The sequence below is a fragment of the Mesoplodon bidens genome (assembly GCF_964165515.1).
Source record: "Mesoplodon bidens genome assembly, chromosome: 19".
NCBI classification, from domain to species: Eukaryota; Metazoa; Chordata; class Mammalia; order Artiodactyla; family Ziphiidae; genus Mesoplodon; species Mesoplodon bidens.
This window is the reverse complement of record NC_138179.1, coordinates 24,251,386-24,271,665: the sequence shown is the minus strand read 5'-3', so window position 1 is coordinate 24,271,665 and position 20,280 is coordinate 24,251,386. Positions and strand designations below refer to the sequence as shown.

At 45.8% G+C, this 20,280-nt stretch overlaps 1 protein-coding gene across 1 annotated transcript in view; it reads right to left on the bottom strand.

The window, feature by feature from the left end:
• The window catches only part of ADPRM (ADP-ribose/CDP-alcohol diphosphatase, manganese dependent), a 323,254-nt gene that overhangs the window by 140,423 nt on the left and 162,551 nt on the right, over positions 1-20,280 (bottom strand). Inside the window, exon 5 of the transcript XR_014013981.1 lies at positions 16,966-17,033. The gene's annotated coding sequence lies outside the window, so the exon portion shown is untranslated. The remainder of the gene's footprint in view (positions 1-16,965; positions 17,034-20,280) is intronic.

The window sequence follows — 20,280 nt, the reverse complement described above, 5'->3', positions numbered from 1 at the left end:
GGAGGCATCGAATGCTGTGAGGACCCTTGGACCGGATTAATTCTAACCCTCTCATTTTAGAGATGACACAACTGAAATTCAGAGATGGGAAGAGACATGCTCCCTTTTCCATTGCTATTGGTGGTGAGATAACATTTCAAAGTATTAGTCAATATTCCTCTTACTGATATACACCAGATAGGTGGTAGAGCCCCTCTATGGTCATGTTTTTCTTTTTCAGATTTGTCCTGGCTATTCTTATGTGTTTTATTTTTTCCACATGAACTTTTCAATCAAATGAGTTCATAAATTGATTGAGTTAGTTTCAAGTCTGATCTTGAGCGTGAAACCTGGTCCCTTTGAACATTGACTGTCATCTGTAAGTTGAGATCATAATGTTCCTCTTGCAAGTTTATCGTGAGAATTCCATGAACTAATGCAGTGAAGGGTCTTGCACAGAACCTAGCACGTATTAGGTGCTCAATAAACAAAAGCCATTATGATTACTTCTTTAATGTCCAAATAAACAAAGCCAAAATCGTCAAACATGCCATTATAATTTCACCTAAAAGCAAGTCGCTTCTAAGACACAGTTTCCACATCTGCACTGTATCTAAAAGTGGGACTTCCTGTACCATCAAATGTGGAAAAATATGATGGCCCAGTAGAAACTCTGAACTCTGGGGGAGAAACACTGAAAAACTTTCTGCAGATGTGGTTAAAATTCCAGACACAGGAGGAAGAGGCAGAACATTGTCCATACATTTCCTCTTATTCAGAAAAGTATGAGCTAAAGCAGGAAGCTCAATGCCTATTGTTGGGAGCAGCAGGGACTATTAGGGGCTGTGTGTGCTGAATATATTTTTTGCGTATTATGAAGAGTGGCAAATTTGGCTTCATAACAGTGAGATCAAGCATAGCAAATTTACTTATATTCTTGGAGTGCATTACGGAATCACACAGCCTTTCTATGTATTTCACCCCTAGAAAAGGATTTAATAACCTCTCTGCCACATTCTTTGTCTCAGTAAAAAGCAATGGAAAAAGAGTATGAGTGGATTTGATGAATTACAACTTGTCTTGAGCATAGGACAAGTTCATTTGGTTACTGTAAAAGCAGAAAACTGGCAACTCTTGTGGGTGAAAAGGCTGGTGTAGCTCAGGAGAAAAGGTGAGCTTGCCCTCTTGCCTAAGAAGCCTTAACAACCCTACCTGTGGGCTCCAGTGCTCACCTGGACAGGTGCCCGCAAGACTGGAGAGTGGGGAATGTCCTATTTGAACAGAAGGAATAAAGACAAATGTCTGAACCTTGACTTTGAGTGACTGAAGGGCACGGGTGGGGGCCGAGCCCACTGGCAAAGCTTAACAAGTCTTTGATTCATTGGGGCTTAGAATTGGTTAGGTTATAAAGGACGGTGCTGACCCCTGAAATCTTCTCTCAGTGAAACTTAACCCACCATGACTGAAGCAGATTCACAATACCCAGCATGTCACTTTTGACCTCTCTCCAGGTGAAGATGGGGGCTAAAGTATGTGAGAGAAAATGCAGGCAGATATGAAGTATTGGCCCAGAGGGATCTTTACAGTGCTGTGTACATGGCAGAAGCCGTTCCCCTGGGACTTCACTGCCAAAGATTGGCTGGAATTCCCATCTTGATTCTAGGTAGCAACACTGCCCTCTTTAGAGAGGATGAGCTTCCCAAGCAGCCAGAGGTCAAGGGGGCCCAGCAGACGAGCCCAGACATCACTGCCCCAGCCCTCCCTGAGTTTGTCCATTCTGATAAAGGATACTTCAGCTTATCCTACAGCTGGAAGACTCTGGGATAGAAAAAGAAATCACTGTCTCTAACACTCCTGACAATGTCTCCAGATTTGCAGGAGTTTTCCATTTAGGGAGGATTGGTTATTCAACTTGGTGAAGGTTAATAGCTCAGGGGGCTTGCGTCTGCCTAGATCAGTAGTTCACAGTCCTGACTATCCATCAGAAAATCCTGGGAAGCTTTTAGAAAATGTCAATGCCTGCAATGCTCCACCACCGGAGATTCTGATTTAGATGGACTGGGGCGGGGCCCAAAGCACCTGTAGCTTCTGAAAGCTCTGCAGGTATTTCCAATGCACCCTGACTGGCTAGAGAAAGGGTGGTGGAGTGCTTTCAGAGGGAGAGCGAGGGAAGCATTGCTCACCACGTGTGTAAGCACCAGCCCAGCAGCCCCTGAACTGCAGGACCAGGAAAATGTGTTTATTTTGCAGCTAATGAAGGAAAATAGACATTCCCTGAAATGTTTACTTAGAAGCCTTGAGTGTCCCCATTTACTGAGAACCAACTATTTCAGGGTATAGCCTAAGAGTAAAGGGTGAGCAGGGAGGAAGGAAGGTCAGAGAGAAATGAAGTTTGGGGAGGAGTGTTCAACAATCAGCGGGCGTACCCCGCCCAGCGATCTCAGTGATGCGAAAGACAAACGGTGGGGATTTCCCGCGAAAGACAAACGGTGGGGATTTCCCTGGTGGTCCAGTGACTGGGGCTCAGCGCTTCCACTGCGGGGGGCCCGGGTTCGATCCCTAGTCGGAGAACTGAGATCCCGCATGCCGCATGGCCAAAAATAAATAAATAAATACAAATCGCTGATTGAAAGGAAAAAAAAAGACAAATGGTGTCTCCATATTTACCAAGAACCCCTCCACAATCCCTCAGGCAGCGTGCTCTCCTACTGTCCACACAGACTAGTTCAAGCAGCTTCTCCTGGTTTTCCTTCTAATCCCTTGTCCATACTTTCTTTGACTCTATCGCTTCCCTTTTCTCTTTCTGCATCTGAAATGTTGTGTTCCCCTCTCCTTCAAAGTCTGAATCAACTGAGACAAATTCAGATGGGAACCACGACAATAAGTCTATTAGTAGCGACTCACGTGGTCCTTATTCCATAATAATTACCTCGCCCCCATGGAAAGTACCTTCCAGTTCAACTTTAGGTCTCCTTCTCCCCCACTCTTCCCATCACACACTGTGGAGGGTGGCAGGGCGTGGAGAAAAAGGGATGGACACAAGCCAGGATCCAAGAGAGAAGCAAGAAGGAGACTGAACTACGCAGGCAGACTTTCCCCATTTTTAGCGTCTGGGTATGTCGCTCTTCCTCCGCGGAGAAGAAACAGCAAGGAGGTTGGAGAGAAGGATGGAAGTGTGCTTCCAATGAGAAGAGGGAGAAAATAGTTCCCTCCTACAGCAGCCCTTAGGTTCATTGTGGTTTGCCTGGAGGACTGCTTTGGGGGCAAGTGGAAGATAACCCCACAGCATCCACTGGATGAAGAAAAGGCGCAAATCGCTGAGGATGTTGCATGAGAAGAAAAGAATATAATACTCTCCTTCCCAGGACAAAATGGCAGTCCCTTCTCTAGATGGAAAGGGTGCATGAAACTTGCTAATAAATGGTGCCATTACTGCTTCTGGAGTTGTGGTACCCATGAGTGAGATGAAGTGGACATAACCCGGTCTGTGCTTTGAGTTCAGTAGCCAGAGAAACGCAGGCCCTCTAGTCCTTCAGCTCCAGAAACATCCACGTTGCGGGGAGCTGTGGCAATGCTCAGGAACCAGCGCCCACCGCCTTGAAGAGAAAGCGGACTTCACAGCACCCACTGGTTGGCCGCTCAGCAGGACTGCGTGACAAGTCGTTCTGCCTTTTCCTCCCCTTTTCAGAGCAGGTGTAATATTAACTAAACCCTTAATATGATCATTTGGGGCTTGAAATGGTATGGTCATTCTTAAAGAAGTGTTTCATTTTTCCGTTCCTAAATGACTTCTCTGGCTGAAAATCGAAACTGCCACATTACTAAAACCACTTCTTTCCAGATGGGAGGGAAACTATGGATTTTAACAGAAAGGAAACTGCCTAATTGCTCAGCAGTAAAAAATATATATATAATTCTGCGCAGGCTTTCCCTTCCCCCTTTCTCTGTGTCGCTGGTATGAGAGAATGGCCTGAGCTGGTATTTAACAGCCCCCCTCTCAAAACAAAACAGTCTTTATCATACGTTCCACAGGGCTTCACATCTGGGGTCAACTCCCACAGACCCCACCCCTACCCTGCTTCCCTCCCTCGCCCTTTCCCTCTCTTCTTTCCTTTCTTTCTTTTCCTTCCTCCCTTCCCTCCTTCCTCCCTCCCTCCCTCCCTCCCTCCCTCCCTTTCTTTCTTTCTTTTGTCCATTCAACAATATTTCTTGAACTATGTGCCAGCCACTGTGCTGAAGCTCGTGATTTCACAGGGAATATTCCCCGAGCTCGTGGAGTTCCCATTTAGGGACCAGAGATTCCGTTTCTCAGCAAACTCATCAACGCCTTACTGTTTTCTCTTTCTTTAAAAGAGAAGAGCAGTTTGATGTGCAGGCCTGCCCCCCAACCGAAAACAGTCTCCCCCCACAAATAACAGCAAACCCCAGTGCCCGCTCAGTCCCAGCTGATGTGTCGGTTGCTGGCGGCAGGACAGTGGTGGAGGTGTAGGGGGAGGTGAGCCACCCTCTCCGAAGCCCCTCTGGCCCCATTCTGTGTCCCTGTGACTCCAGGTGAAGTGCAGCTGGCCTTGGAGATGCATCTTGAGGTCCTGGCCGCTGGACTCCCTGCCTCCCGGGCCAGCTGGCCCCCCGACAGCAGCATGGAGCCCAAGGCCACACCAGCTGGTGTCCCCGCACCTGCAGAGGCTGTTATGCTGACACAGGTGCCACCATCAGCCTGCACTCGGATCGCAAGACATCCTGAAGCTCATGGCAGAACTGAGCCGGCGGTTCCTCAGTTGGTCTCTCCGTGCTCTGGAGATGTCACCGTGATCCAGCCGTCCACCACGTCCCTCATGGGGCAAGTGGCACATGAGGGTGTTAGTTATGAAAAGCACCACCTTCACTCTCCCCCCGTGTCCCTCTGCTTCCGGCGACGTAGGAGCCCCTCCTCTGACAGCAGGGCTGACGCCTGGTTTCCAGGGCATGGTGCTGAAATATGGGCCTGGGAGGGCAGCTGTGCGAGGTCTCAGACCGACACAGAGCTGGAGAGACAGCGAGGAGGCCAAGCTGGGAACGCACAGAGCCAGATGTAGGAGAGCAGGATATCTGCCCACGGACCAAACTCATCTTGCAGTTGTATTTTGTTTGTCATGCACAGTGTTTCTGGAGATTTTGAATTACATTTCAGTATTTAAACATCAGAAGGTTCCCCTTAAAATGTGAACTCCCAGCTTCTTCTGGAAACGTAGAAGATGGGTCCTATCTGAGCGGCAGCGACAGACTGGAGGAGAGCGGTCTTCTGCCCCTGCTGACGGACACAGGCTCTCAAGTTTGCCACAGTCCTCAGCCAGCCCTTGCACCCACTCGAGCAATCCGCCTGGCCCCTGCTCGCACTTAGCTGCCTGTGCAATTGCACTCTTCAACTGCAGGGATTGTCCTGACTCCTTGTAATGTCGGATGCTACTACTAAGTTACTAATGGCGGTTAGAGAATCAGTGCTTACAAGTACTTTACTTTTAAAACTAATCAGAGCAGCACCAAAGTTCTCCTTGGAGTGACTTTGTTATTACGCTCAGTCACCTGTATTCCGATATGCTTTTGAAGGGAGCGAGGAAGTCGGACAGTAAAAGCCAGGATGTAGGGTGGGCGCAGGTGTGTCGATAGCATCTGTCTGTGTTGCAACAGGTGTGGGGTTGAGACTGACAGGTATAGAGAGCTGGTCCCATTCCTTGGATGGAGAAGGATATTCTTTTTTTTTTTTTTTTGCGGTATGTGGGCCTCTCACTGTTGTGGCCTCTCCCGTTGCGGAGCACAGGCTCCGGACGCGCAGGCTCAGCGGCCACGACTCACGGGCCCAGCCGCTCCGCGGCATGTGGGATCTTCCCGGACCGGGGCACGAACCCGTGTCCCCTGCATCGGCAGGCGGACTCTCAACCACTGCGCCACCAGGGAAACCCGAGAAGGATATTCTTAACAGCCTCAGAGGGCGGCTGGAGTTGGTTGGTTGGCCTCCCGTGAGACAGCACCCGGAGACCAGGGCAGCCAATCGCACCATAAGAATCCAAGGTCGGAGCCCTAAGAGCTGGAGGAAGGAGGCTGCTCCGTCTCACACAGGGCCAGGTCTGCCCTTAGGTGAGTCCCACACATGGTCTGACAAGATGTGGTCCAGCTCAGGTGAGGTTAAGAAGGAAACAGGGTGAGAGTTGAGAGAGCCAAGTGTCTGCAAATTGAGGTCCTCGGGCAGGTAAAGACAGAGCAAGGCCCCTGTCTGGTTGTTAGCAGCCATCAAGTCCCCAGCCCGCCCAGTCTATCCTGTTCACCTCACTGTCTCTCCTGCTCGGCCAGAGCTCTATACACACAGGCAAGAAGGCGGAGCATACGGGACGGATGCTGGGGAGTGAGTAGATTTGGTGGTGGGAGCCTGACAAAACCCTCTTCCTATTGCTTTATCTTCCCAGTGAGAGAGGAAGCAAGGTCCTGTCTGAGAGTGTGGATAGGTGAGAAAGTTTGGGAGATTTCGAGGTAAGGAAGGTGTAAAATAGAATCTTGGAGAGAAGGCGAGTGAGTGACCAGGGAAATATGATAGGACTGCTGGCAGCACGAAGCTTGTAGTTATGCATCAGAACGAAAGAGATTCAGCTTCGTTGTGATTGTGGTTTTATCTAGCAGTCATAGTCAGCTGCTGGGTGCAGGCACAGAGCAGGGGCAGTAACACAAAGGAAAAATGACAAGGCTGTCAAGGGCACATGCAAGGGAGTAAAAATAATGTTCAACCATGGAATTTAAACCAGATGGGAGGGAAGCAGTAACATCCAAAGGGTATGAGCAGGGGAAAAGTGGTGGGGTCAATGGGCTGAGCGTCCCTGTGAGACTGAACAATCGCCAGAATCAGATACTGTTTAGAATGGAGTGGGTTGAAAAACAGGCGGTGGTCAGAGAGAGTTGTATGAAGTAGAGATTATGGAACGTGGCAATGACTGGTCATGACAAAGCCATGAGGGTGAACTGCCAAAGGACGGTGGAATATAAGCTTGGAGGAGGAGGGGAATTTAAGAACTAAGAGAATTACCGAAAAGTATGTGGAAATCACCAAGAATTAAGATGGGACTGGTGTTGGAGAGAGTGAAATAGCCACCCAGGACACACAACTGTCAAGAAGAGAGAGGCAAGACCAGAGGGGCTGGCAGAGGAAAGTAGCGCTAAAGGGTTGGGACTGAGGTAGCCTGACAGCAGGAGAATAAAACGAGGGTCTTAATGACTGTGGAAGGAAGGCTGGTCTGGAAGCAGACACGAGAAACCAGGAGGCCCAGAGGTACAAGGGAGAAGGACGGGAGAGACACAGTCATCAGCTAGAGAGCTGCAAAGGGAACTGGCCTCAGCGAGAGCCAGGTTCCCATTAGAGCAAGAAGAATGAGGGGACCCCTCCAACCCAGACAAGAGGCTGAGGATATAGAGGATTTTGCTGAGATGAACCTGGAATTCTGGAAGTTACAGGAGACAGTTTCCATGAGTCGGGGAGGGGTGGGAAATACAATCGCAATACAGTAGCGATGCGGGACCGCTTTAGGGATTCCACGAGCCAGAGGTAAGATCTGGGAATCTGGGGCTTTGTATACGGTGGACATGAACAGAGAAAAGGAAGACACGAGATTAGTGTGAAGGACTCAAGGCAGTAATAGTGGGGCCAAAAGTGTTGAAACCCAGAAAAGTTTGGGTGTCAGGGGCTAACTCTGGATTCTGTCACCAGACAGGAGGAGGTTTGGGGAAGCTAGGTCTTACTCCAGAATCTGAAGCCTCCTCCCCAGGCCCTGTGGATGGTTGATAGGTCTCCTGGGAAGGTGAGATCCTAGATGCCGCGTGCACAGGGCTTACTCTCAACTCCCATTGAGGGAGAAGGTGGCCTTGCCTCATTTTCCTCGTGTGCAAAATGAGGCATAATCATACCTACTTCATGAAGTTGTTATAAAAATAATGAATGTAAAAAGCTTGGCAACATTTAAGAGGCTCTGACGGTTCTCCTTCCTCTCAATCACAGCTCCATCAAACAAAATGTGCTATGAAATGACGGAAGAGTCGCGTGTAGTGAGGACAACGTGGAGATGAGCGGGCCATGTGCTAAGTGCCTACTTTTTCTAGGTACGCACTTGGAAGGCCTAACAGCTGGCTCCATCCACAGCCTCCTGGTCTCCAAACGGAAGCTAATCAAAGTGCCCAGGTCTCTGTCATCGGTCTCTGTAGGACTGGTCTAAGAAACCACACTTTTTAAGTGACATAAATTCCAACTGGTGGCTCACTATATCTTGTTGATTGCTTGGGAAGACAGCGAGGGGCTGGAGCCTGGCTGATGGCTCTGTAATGATTGTGGCTTTTAGCCAAGTTATTAAGTGGCTAGAGAAAGGAGGTTGGATGGCAGAGCTCCGCATTCCCCCTCCACCCTCTCCTTCCTTGACATTTCAGCTTAAGTCACAGCATTTCCCAAAAGGGTATTAGCTCTTGCGGACAAAGGGCCCGACTGCATTAAGCAAGACAGTCTTTAGTGCACGGATCAAATTTTCACGTGCTGCGAGGGGTGCCTGGTCTCGTACTCAGAGCAGCTTACCCCTCACTTAGAAATCTGAGAGGAGCCTGTGTGGCTCGGCCTTTTGAGAAAGAGCAAAGAAGTCACCTTCAGAAAGGACTCACTGGATCTTTGGCCTCCAGGAGCAGGGAAATTAATTAAGATGTACAAACTGCTGCACCCAGAAAGTCCCTCTTTCTGGGTCAGGAGGAAATCAATTTATCCATGGGATTTCCCCCTGAACAGAGCCAGCTTCTGTCTACTTAGCATTGATAAAATCCATACATCCATCGGGAAATAAACAAAGGGACCAATATCGCCGGGTGTGAACTAAAGGCTAGGACTGGCTTGGACATTTTCACGCACAGTCTATCAGGTTTGGTCTCTGCGTGAGTCTATGACACTAGAACAGTCTCACACTTCTCCTCCTGATAAACTCCGTGAGCTTATTATCTTGTCTCATCAGAGCTTTCTGGTTTATCTGAACAGAGGAAGACACATCCAGCTCCTCTCGGATATCTAGATGTCGAGCTATAAAGCATCTTGCCCACGGGGTCTCCTCTTGGGGAGTGAGCTCTATACTGCAGGAAGATTCCTCCTTTGCTGAGTGTGAGTATGTGGGGAAAAGATGAAAGTGGCACCGAGGAACGTGGATGGGACCCTGCCTGTCTGGGAGAGGGAACCAAGGGCCCAAGCACAAAGGGGGAACCTTCTCCAAGCCCCTGCCTCTTTGCCCCAGTTGGAAGACTCTTGACCTTCAAAGGCAGAGTGGTCCCTTGTAGATAAATCCCAACTCCTCCCTTCTCATGCTGAGTCCAGCCCTTGGGGACAACTTCTCAGGCCCGGAGGGCAGACTGGAAGGGAGGTGATACATACGCAGGAAAATTCAGACGGAATAAGATGGAAAAGAGTTGGGGCGGAATTGAGGGTGGGACTTGGTGATAAAGACTTAGTTATTTCGACTTCGCACTCTGCCCTTCCGCTTCCTTTCTGCAGGATTCTCAGTGATTTATAGCCTCACAAGACTCCAGGAGTTAAGGGTACCGGGGACAAAAATCCAGAAGGATTAAGTCACTGAGCCCAAAAGGGAAGAGAGGACAAAAAGCTTTTAGGACAGAAGCACTGAGCAGTGGATGTCTGCTGCTGAGCAAATGCCCACCCAACTTTCTCTCATGGCAGGCGGCCTAGTTTCACAGGCAGCCTCTCTGTTCTTACAAGAGAATTAGGATTAGTAGAACAAAGACCTCCAGGGTGACCACCTGCTGACAGGACAGAGCCTTCCAGACGGCAGAGGAGGGATAGGGGCTGGAGGGCGTGGCAGAGCTGTGTCCTATCCGGAAGGGTTGGGGCCAAAGCCCAGAGCAGCCTGAGTCTCCATGTGCCTGGTGCCTCCATGCCAGCTCAGCCTGGAGTCGACCAGCCTGAGCACCTTGTCACCAGGAATGCAGGGGCGATGGTGTGGCTTACAGGTGCAGAGCTCGCCCTGCACCAGCTAGCCCAGTCCAAGTAGAGTGGAAAACCAGTAAAGCCCAGGAAAGGAGACTCAGTGGGGAGGCAAAGGGAGAGGTCTGCGCCCTTCATTTCTATATTTTCTGTATTCGCAGCACTTAGCGCACAGCTGGCCTAATCAGATGGATTAATCCCTAGCTCTGATGCTCTCTCTGTGTGTGAACCTGGATTAAGCCTTTGAATATCTGAGACTCAGTTTTCCCACCTATGCAATGGGGTGGATATTTTGTGTATGTGTGGTTAAAATGCACATGGCATAATATTCGCCATTTTAACCATTTTAAAGTATACATACAATTCAGTGGCATTTAGTACACTCACAGTACTGAACAATTATCCGCCCTGTCCAGAACATTTCATGGAAACCCCACTCATTAAGCAGTCACGCCCCATTCTCCCCTCCCCCAAGTCCCTGCAGCCTCTAAGCTGCCTTCTCTCTGCAGAGATTTGCCTATTCCTGATATTTCATGAAGATTGAGTCATCCATTACGTGGCCATTCGTGCCTGGCTTCTTTCACTTAGCAGGATGTTTTCTGTTCATCGGTGCCCTTTATCATATCCTTTATAATAAACTGGTAAATGTAAATAAGTGTCTCCCTGAGTTCTGTTATCCATTCTAGCAAATTATCAAACCTGAGGAGAGGGTCGTGGGAGCCCCTGATTTATAGATGGTTGGTCAGAAGTATGAGTGACCACCTGGGACTTGCAATTGGTGTCTGACGTGGGGGACAGTCTTGTGGGACTGGGTCCTTACAGAGTTGGTACTGAGTCTGGGTAGCTGGTGTCAGAACTGTTTAATGGGAGGGGAGAACCGAGCCATTTGGTGGCAGAAGTATTCTGTGGGTAGAGAAAGGGTTTTCCTTTTAAGTAGTATATCCCACGATAAAAAATATTGTGGACGAGGGCTCAGCAATAAAGAGAACAAACTGCTAATATACACAATTACATGGGTGAGCAAAAGAGGCCAGACACAGAGGGATGGGCAGTGCAGGATTACAGTAGACGGTTGCATTTATGTGAAACTCTAGACCCAGCAACACGGATCTCTGGTGACAGAAATCAGAGCGGTGATGGCTGTGAGGCACGGATTGACTGGGTGGGACACAAAGAACTCGCTGGCATGAAGGAGATGTTCTCTGTCTTGCTGGGGTGTGGGTTACATGAGTAGATACAGTTGTCAAAACCCATCAGAGTATGAGGCTAAGATCTGTGCATTCACTGTTGGTAAATTTTATCTGAGTGAAAAATAAAATGCAATGAAAAAGAAAGAATTGTGAAGAAGCACCTGACGGGGAAATATTTGACATTTCCTGGAGGAAATGTCAGATTTCTGGTTGGTTCCAAAGGATGAAGGAAGCAGAGACACTGTCAAAAGTTCTCCTGCCTGTCTGCAGAGTTTGCTTCCACCTGTGTCCACATAAGGCTATCAGACCTCTGGAGGTTTAACCATCGCTGTCCGTGAAAGCAGGCCCTGGAAACCATCTTCCACTCATTAGCAGAAACTGCAGAGGCTTGTGCAAATCTGGTTCACAGGACATCAACCAGTTTCTGAAACACATCCACAAGCACCACTATGGAATGATGGCAGATGGCGTTCTGCTGACAAAAGTGTAAGACGTCAAGAAAGAAACTGCCAAATCTTACATCATCCATCTAAAAAGGTGTGAAGTAAATAAATGAGTACCGATAACATCAATGGGAGCAAAACTGAAGTAGACATGCACTGATTTCACATAAACTCCCCAGCAGCAGAAAAATGAGATTAGAAAGAGCATCATTTAAAAGCCGGCACAGGGGCTTCCCTGGTGGCGCATTGGTTAAGAATCCGCCTGCCAATGCAGGGGACACGGGTTCGAGCCCTAGTCCAGAAAGATCCCACATGTGCAGAGCAACGACTAAGCCTGCACTCTAGAGCCCGCGAGCCACAACTACTGAGCCCACGTGCCACAACTACTGAAGCATGAGCGCCTGGAGCCCGTGTTCTACAACAAGAGAAGCCACCGCAATAAGCAGCCCTCGTCAGCTAGAGAAGCCCACGCACAGCCACGGAAGACGCAACGCAGCCAATAAATAAATAAATAAAATCTATTTTTTAAAAAAAGAAAAAAATTTTAAATAAATAAAAGCCAGCGCAAACACAGCACCGTATCCGCACATCACACCTCAAGCCTCGCACCGGGGCTGTGCAGGGAATGGTGATGCCTCATCCCTATTCTCTGACGGCTCTGAAGCGGCTCAGGAAGAGGCTGAAACAAACACCAGCTGCTCAGGCTCTGCCCCCTACCCCTCCTGTCCTCATCCTTGTGCTTTGCTCAAAAGCAGGCATCGAGATAACGATATCATGACCCTGTTGTGAGAAAAGCTCCAGTGGAAGTTATTCTTACTTTAAAAGAAGACCACTTAAGTAAAAATTCAAAAGTGAATTTTTTCATAGGAAACCTACTGGACTGGAGAGCTTGCTGGCTGCAGAGGCCAGGGCAGAGCCTCTGAAAACAGACCACAGGGGTGGAGGCTGGACCTGAGCCAGAATCCCAGCCTCCTGGAGACCACCTCCCACTCTGTTCCCTGTAGGTGTCTTCATTACATTCCAAGATGGAGCTAACATTTGCTTAATCCTGAACTATCTACACAGTTATATAAGTAGCTGGTGCTCATAAAATACGATCTCTACTTCCAGGGCTGACTGAAAATATATATATTAGAGGAATTTCCAAGAATCCAGGCAACTTGAGCACAAACATATAATTGTACATCTCTCTCCCTCCGCATCCCATCCCTGGCCTCCCAAATCACAATCACAAGTATCAAAGAAATACCAAAGTATAGGGAAATTACACCTGGAAGGTGAGAAAGAATGTCGCCCACACACCATTCACTCCGTAAGCTATAGGCATTGAGTGCTGTGTTGTATGTTGTAAATGTTCCGATACTCCTGCCCTATGTAGAGAAAGCCTGTCCCGCACAGATACACCTTTGAACAGATATTCTCTTCCTGGGATCCACTAACAGACAGTGCTTTTGACACCCTTTCATCCACTGGGAGCTCCCAGACAAGCAGCACACACGTGTACACACAGAGTCTCTAATAATTTTTTACTGTCTCACTTTCAAAAATACATGAAAAGAATAGAAAGCAAGGACTCAAACAGATACATGTACACCCATGTTCACAGCAGCGTCATTCACAGAAGTAAAACATGGAAGCGACCCAGGTGTCCATCAGCGGATGAATGGATAAACAAAATGTGGTACAGACAGGCAGTGGGTTATTATTCAGCCTTTACGAGGTATAACATTCTGACACCTGCTACAACATGGACGAACCTTAAAGTCATTAAGTTAAGTGAAATAAGCCAGACGCAAGAGGACAAACATTGTACGATTCCACTTACATGAAGTACTTAGAATAGTCAAATTCATCAAAAAACAAAGTCGAATAATGGTTACCAGGAGCTGGGGGAGGGGGAAATAGGGAGTTACGGTTTAATAGGTACGTAATTTCAGTTTGGGATGATGGAAAAGTTCTGTAGATGGATAGTAGTGATGGTCGCCTAACAATGTAAATTTACTTAATTCCACTGAATTGTATACTGAAAAAAAAATAGTTAAAATGGTAAATCCTACATTAAGTATATTTTTCCACTTTAAAAAGACATGGTCAGCAAAGGACAACCAGACACTTGAGAAAGCCCTCTGAAAGAAAAAGAGCAAAACAAATAAATATAAATAAGAAACCTGGATGATTCAGACATGACTGAAGGAGTTGAAGAAAAATCTGTAAATAGACTCTTCAGTGGAGTGAAAGGAGATACCGCCCCTACACACTGCGTATTACAACCCAAATGGTCATTTCAAAAACAAAGAGAAAACTTCTGAAAATCAAAACATTTGATAACAAAAATTCAATAATAGAATATAAAGTTGGGGAAACAGTCCAGAAATGGACCAAAAGATCAAGAGGTAGAAAATAGTGGAGGAAGGAAAAGAGTTTTGTTTCAGAAATTACAATATCTAAATAATTGGACTTTCAAACAACAGGGGAAATAAAGAAAAGGAAATCATCAAAGGAAATAATAGGAAAGTACTTTTCAGAACTGAAAGCCAATAAGTATCCAGATTGAAGGGGCCCATAAAATATGCTGCAAGATGAATAATAAAAAGCCAAATAAGGCACACAGTTTTGAAATTTCAGAACCCCAGGGATAAAGAAAGGGTTCTAAAAATACCCAGAGGTAATGAGGACCTGGTTGGAATAGAGTTTCTGAGCGCTTCTCTGAGGATCTTTGAAACCACCTGATCTACTCTTATGCTTCTTTCCACCCTGTGTGGCAACTCCCCTGCCCACCCAGACTTGTTTTTTTTAAAGTAAAATTGGTATATAACTACACTAAAAAATAAATTAAAAAATAAAAATAAGGGCTTCCCTGGTGGCGCAGTGGTTGAGAGTCCGCCTGCCGATGCAGGGGACACGGGTTCGTGCCCCTGTCCCGGAAGATCCCACATGCCGCGCAGCGGCTGGGCCCGCGAGCCATGGCCGCGGAGCCTGTGTGTCCGGAGCCTGTGCTCCGCAACGGGAGAGGCCACAGCAGTGAGAGGCCCGCGTACAGCAAAAAAAAAAAATAATAATAAAATAAAATAAAAAAAAATAAAAATACCCAGAAAGGAAAAAAATAATGGGTTATGTGCTAAGGAAAATAAATCAGAAACACAACAAGTCTCTTATAAGCAACATCAGACACTGGAATATAATGGAGCAAAACCTTCAGAATTCTGCGGGAAAACTTACTGCCAGAACTTACTGCCTGGAATTTTATACCCATCTAAATCATAAATTGAATATGAGAAACAATACAGATGTTTTAAGACGTATATAAGGACTCAAAACTTTTCCTTACCTTTCAGTCTTTCTTAGGAATCTACCAAGAATAAAAGGAAAGCACTGAACATAACACAGGAAGTGAAGGAATCCTAGGATAACAGCTGTGCTTTACAGTCTAATGCAGGCTCCCGTTCTGCAAGAAGACTTTTCTGTCCCCATTTTTCTTGACAGCTAAGCAGCAACCACTTGCATTATCTCATCTAATCTTCTCAATGAACCCTAAAAAGAAGACATGATTTTTCAATCCACGTGGTTTAAAGGGTATATAGGCTGTAAGTCAGGAGAAGGAACAAGTTTTAAGAGGAAGATTGGAACTTCTTTTTGAGATACACTCACCCCAATATTCATAGCAGCACTATTCGCAGTAGCCAAGACACGGAAGCAACCTAAGTATCCACTGACAGACGAATGGATAAAGAAGATGTACTACATATATACAATGGAATATTACTCAGCCATAAAAAAAGAATGAAATAATACCATTTGCAGCAATGTGGATGGACCTAGAGATTATCATACTAAGTGAAGTAAGTCAGGCAGGAAAAGGCAAATATCATATGATATCACTTATATGTGGACTCTAAAAAATAGTACAAATAAACTTATTTACAAAACAGAGTCATAGACATAGAAAACAAACTTATGGTTACCAAAGGGAAAGGTGGGGGAGGGATAAATTGGGAGTATGGGATTAACAGATGCACTCTCCTATATATAAAATAGATAAACAACAAGGATTTACTGTACAGCACAGGGAACTATATTCAATATCTTATAATAAACTATAATGAAAAAGAATAGAAAAAAGAATATAGACATATACATATATATGTATAACCAAATCACTTTGCTGTGTACCTGAAACTAACACAATATTGTAAATCAACTATGCTTCAATTTTTAAAAATAAATTTAGGGCTTCCCTGGTGGTGCAGTGGTTGAGAGTCCGCCTGCCGATGCAGGGGACACGGGTTCGTGCCCCGGTCTGGGAAGATCCCACATGCCGCAGAGCGGCTAGGCCCGTGAGCCATGGCTGCTGAGCCTGCGCATCCGGAGCCTGTGCTCTGCAAGGGGAGAGGCCACAACAGTGAGAGGCCCGCCTACCGCAAAAAAAAAAAAATAAATAAATAAATAAATAAATTTAAAAAATAATAATTTTTAAAAAGAACTTCTTTTTGATACACTGAAGTTGACAACAATTGGATATATGTATCTGAAGCTTAGGACAGAAGTCTGGGCTGGAGACATGAATTTTAGGAGGAAAATGAAGGTATGAGAGGGGATGAAAAAAAACCTACGGAAATCAACATATTTTTAAAACAAAGAGTTGAAAATTGTAAGAGAAATGATAATGAATCAGAGAACAGATCAAAACTAATAGAATAAAAACAGTAATCAAAGATGTATCAGAAGAAAGAATCCATGACTCATAGAAACACCAAAAGCTAGCAATGAAAAGGTTTTCTCCATGTAGCTGGAAAAATTAATGAAAAGAAACCAAGATGAAGAGTTGTCCTAGGGCTTCCCTGGTGGCGCAGTGGTTGAGAGTCCGCCTGCCGATGCAGGGAACACGGGTTCGTACCCCGGTCCGGGAAGATCCCACATGCCGCAGAGCGGCTAGGCCCATGAGCCATGGCCGCTGAGCCTGCGCGTCCAGAGCCTGTGCTCCGCAACGGTAGAGGCCACAACAGTGAGAGGCCCGTGTACCGCAAAAAAAAAGAAAAAAAAAAGAGTTGTCCTAGTTAAATGTGTTACATGAGAGAGAGAGAAGGAGAAGAAAGAGGAGGAGGAGGAGGAAGGGCAGTTTCCAGAGACAAAATGTTGGTTATATATTAAGGGAATCAACCTCCCTACTAGTCTCATGCTTTCAGTGAAGAGGAACTTCTGTGAGGATAACATTCATAGCTTTTCTCTCCACCTCTACTAATTTCTTCGCCTAAGAGCAGTGCTTTATCTGATATTTGCTCCTGAAAGAGGGAACTGAGCTTGCCTGGCTCAGCCCCTACTCCTGTCTGGTCAAATTCATAAGCTATAAAAAGTATGCACCCTGTCTCCTTACCTGCCAGGTGGTAGGAGTCCAGCCCTCAGGTGGAGATGTGCAGGTGTACTGTGACTCTGCCCGCGATTCTGTCAAAATCAAGAGGAGAGACTATAAGTCCCTTTGGCTACAGATCTAAAATCACTTTCTCCAATCAGCTTTAAGAAATGCAACTGACATTTTGATCTTCCTTTTCCTATCTCCTGTGTTCTCAAATTAATCCCCAAATTTGTAACCCAAGTTAGTCCTAATTTGGGAGGGAAAGAGGAAATAACCTAAAATACCAATGGTTACCCACGAAAGATTACCCATAACATGAAGTATGAGAAAACAATGGCAAAGTTCACAAACTGCTAGTTCTTAGGCAAAATATAACCTTGGTAAATGTTCTGTTTAGTGATTTTAGTTGGCATATACAACGTTTTATATGGCCATGTAATTAGGCAGGCATAAGATTTGATTATAACACGTCTTCCTCCAAGGCTGCCTCACATTTAGGTGTCCTGCATAACCTCTGTAGAATTTGAGTTTGCTACCCCTGCAATAAAGCAGTGATGACAGAATCTGAAGTTAAACAGAGGAGCTGTAGATCTCTAAGTACCTATATGGCTAGACCTGCAAGCCAAATGCTGACTGAAAAAGCAAGCTGCAGAATAATGCATACAGTAGGGTATCATTTACGTATGTTTAAACACAACATATTTTCTGATTTGCTGTTATGATTCATATGAAAGGTTTTTTTTTCTTCTCTCTCTAGAACTTTCTAGAATCTTTTCTATACACTCATGTTCTGCATTTCATGATGGTATGTTTATAAACATGAGAGACAAAGACACTGACCTCACTGAGCTTACACTCCAATAGGTAATAAATTACAAACAGATGAATGCACACGTCATATGACAGGACTTTGTAACTTATAAAGAATAAATAAACCAGGGCAAGGGTTTCCTCCTCTTCTATTGGTTTGTGTAGGGCAGAGCCATCATATAGGGGAGGAGGGGTACACTGCTGAGTGGAATTGGACAAAACTTTCAAACTGCCTTTCCAAATGGCCATGCCAATTTATAATCCCAATGGTAGGATAATCTTCCCCTCCCCCCCACCCCGTTTGACCGAAACACATTGTATCCATTTTCATTTTCTTGATTAAGTTGTGATTTGTCTCTTGATATTGTTTTCCTGTTGGGTTGTACAGCTGATTCATGTTTCTCCTTCACAGACCCAATTTCTGGTTCCGAGTTCATCAGTGTCCTCGTGGTGCTCCGACCACAGACCCCTTACTGGAAAGTGTCCGTGAAGAACTCCCCATGCTTGATGCAATCACCCAGGTTGTATTTCCATGCCTGCTCTGGGCCTCAGCAGGTATCACCACTGATATCTTATTTAAGCCTCACCACATGCCGAAAGTTAAGTGATAAGTATCTTCATTGCCCAGATAAGCAAACAGACTCAAAGATGATGAATTACTTATTTCAGGGTCCCACAGCAAGTAATTGCAGGAGTCAGGATTCAAAACCATGTTTTTTTACTCTCTGAAGCTTGTGTTCGTCTCCCTTAAATACTCTCATTGTCAGCCTCTGGGAGCAAAAGCTATTCCGCTACAGCATTGGCTATTTCAAAGTTCAACCTAATTTAGATCGGTGCTAGGTGTAGTTCACATAAATAAAGCCTTTGCAGGTGTCAACAGATCTTCTCAGATCATTTCCTACCTCAATCCATTACTAAAGCTGTTTGGTTCCTGAAAAGCAAGGTCTGCCTTCCATCCAGGTTCTAGGACCACCCTCTGAATTCTGGGCCTTCAGTTGCTCTCCGTACTAGTTGACAGTAGCCCAGAATATTTCCATAAAATTTCCTTCAATTGTCACTTCTTTTAAATGCTATAAAACCAGGAAAGATGTCTAGGAGGGATTTTTCTAGCTTCCAACATCATTTTCTTCTACACAAACATTTACATAAACATCAACATGTCTGAAACCAAATTACATGTCAGTTACTTAGGTCCCAGACAAACAGTGATTACTTTTAACTCATGCAAAATTTAAGATCACAGAGTTCTACAACAGCGAGGTCAGAAGGAATCACAGCATCCACCCAGCCCAAGGATGGCCAATAGAATCCATAACTGGAAGTGGTGGCGAGAAAGCTGGAGTCCCATCTGGGCTCTGCAGGAAGGAGTGCTGTGATCCATTAGCAATGTCTGCCCTGGACAGCTACAGGAGTTCCAGGCCTTTGAGGCAGCTGTTGGGAAATGCTGATCCAAAATGAACACTAAAACATCACTGAGCTCAACCAGTTAAATATGATTTGCCCCACTCCCACCAAAGCAGACAGCATCCTGACACGAAAAATTTAAAAGCCCAGCTCTACTGAAACCTCTTACAACTTTCTCAGTCAGTCTCAGTGAACTTAAAATCTCAATTTAAATATCCCATGATATAGTGCCTTTCTCTCAGAAGAAGAAATTTATTTACTTATTTATTTATTTATTTTTGTGGTACGCGGGCCTCTCACTGTTGTGGCCTCTCCCGTTGTGGAGCACAGGCTCCGGATGCACAGGCTCAGCGGCCATGGCTCACAGGCCCAGCCGCTCCGCGGCATGTGGGATCTTCCTGGACCAGGGCACGAACCCGTGTCCCCTGCATTGGCAGGCGGACTCTCAACCACTGCGCCACCAGGGAAGCCCAGAAATTTATTTTTTTATATACACGTTAAAGTGGACTAAAGAAACCCAAAGAGGAAACAAGAACACACACACACAAACAATTTTTCAGTGATTCTGCTTTGCCTTGTTGAAGTAAGTTCATAAATACAATTTTTATTAGTACAAAAAAAAATCAGTTGCTTTTAACCTCTTCCACCTCCCCAAGCAAGTAAATACTGAAAAAAATTGTAAGGAATATTGGCTTGCAGGAGGGCCACTCAGGCCTGGGGTGTCCACACATCACCATCTGGCCCTACTGTCAGACGTGTGAAAAGGAATATGTGTATTATATATCTGTTTTCTCTAACCTTGTCCAAAGCATGCATTTTATGGAGGAAGAATCTGAAGCCCAGATAGACTAAACCATTTATCTATACACACACAACTAGTTAACGGCAGAACTAGGCTAAGAATCCATTTCTCCTGCTTGCTGGTTTAGCACTGTTAGCCTACATAGTCCCACATGTAAATGACTCCCAGGTCATCTACTTAATCACCCATCACTCACCAAATACAAGTGTAGAAGGCACAGAATTGAAACAGTACAACCTTGGGCAGCATCAAGATGCTCACAGCTGGATGGGAGGCTGGACCTGCAAACCGAGAGCTGCAGAGGACTCTCTGCCTTCCTG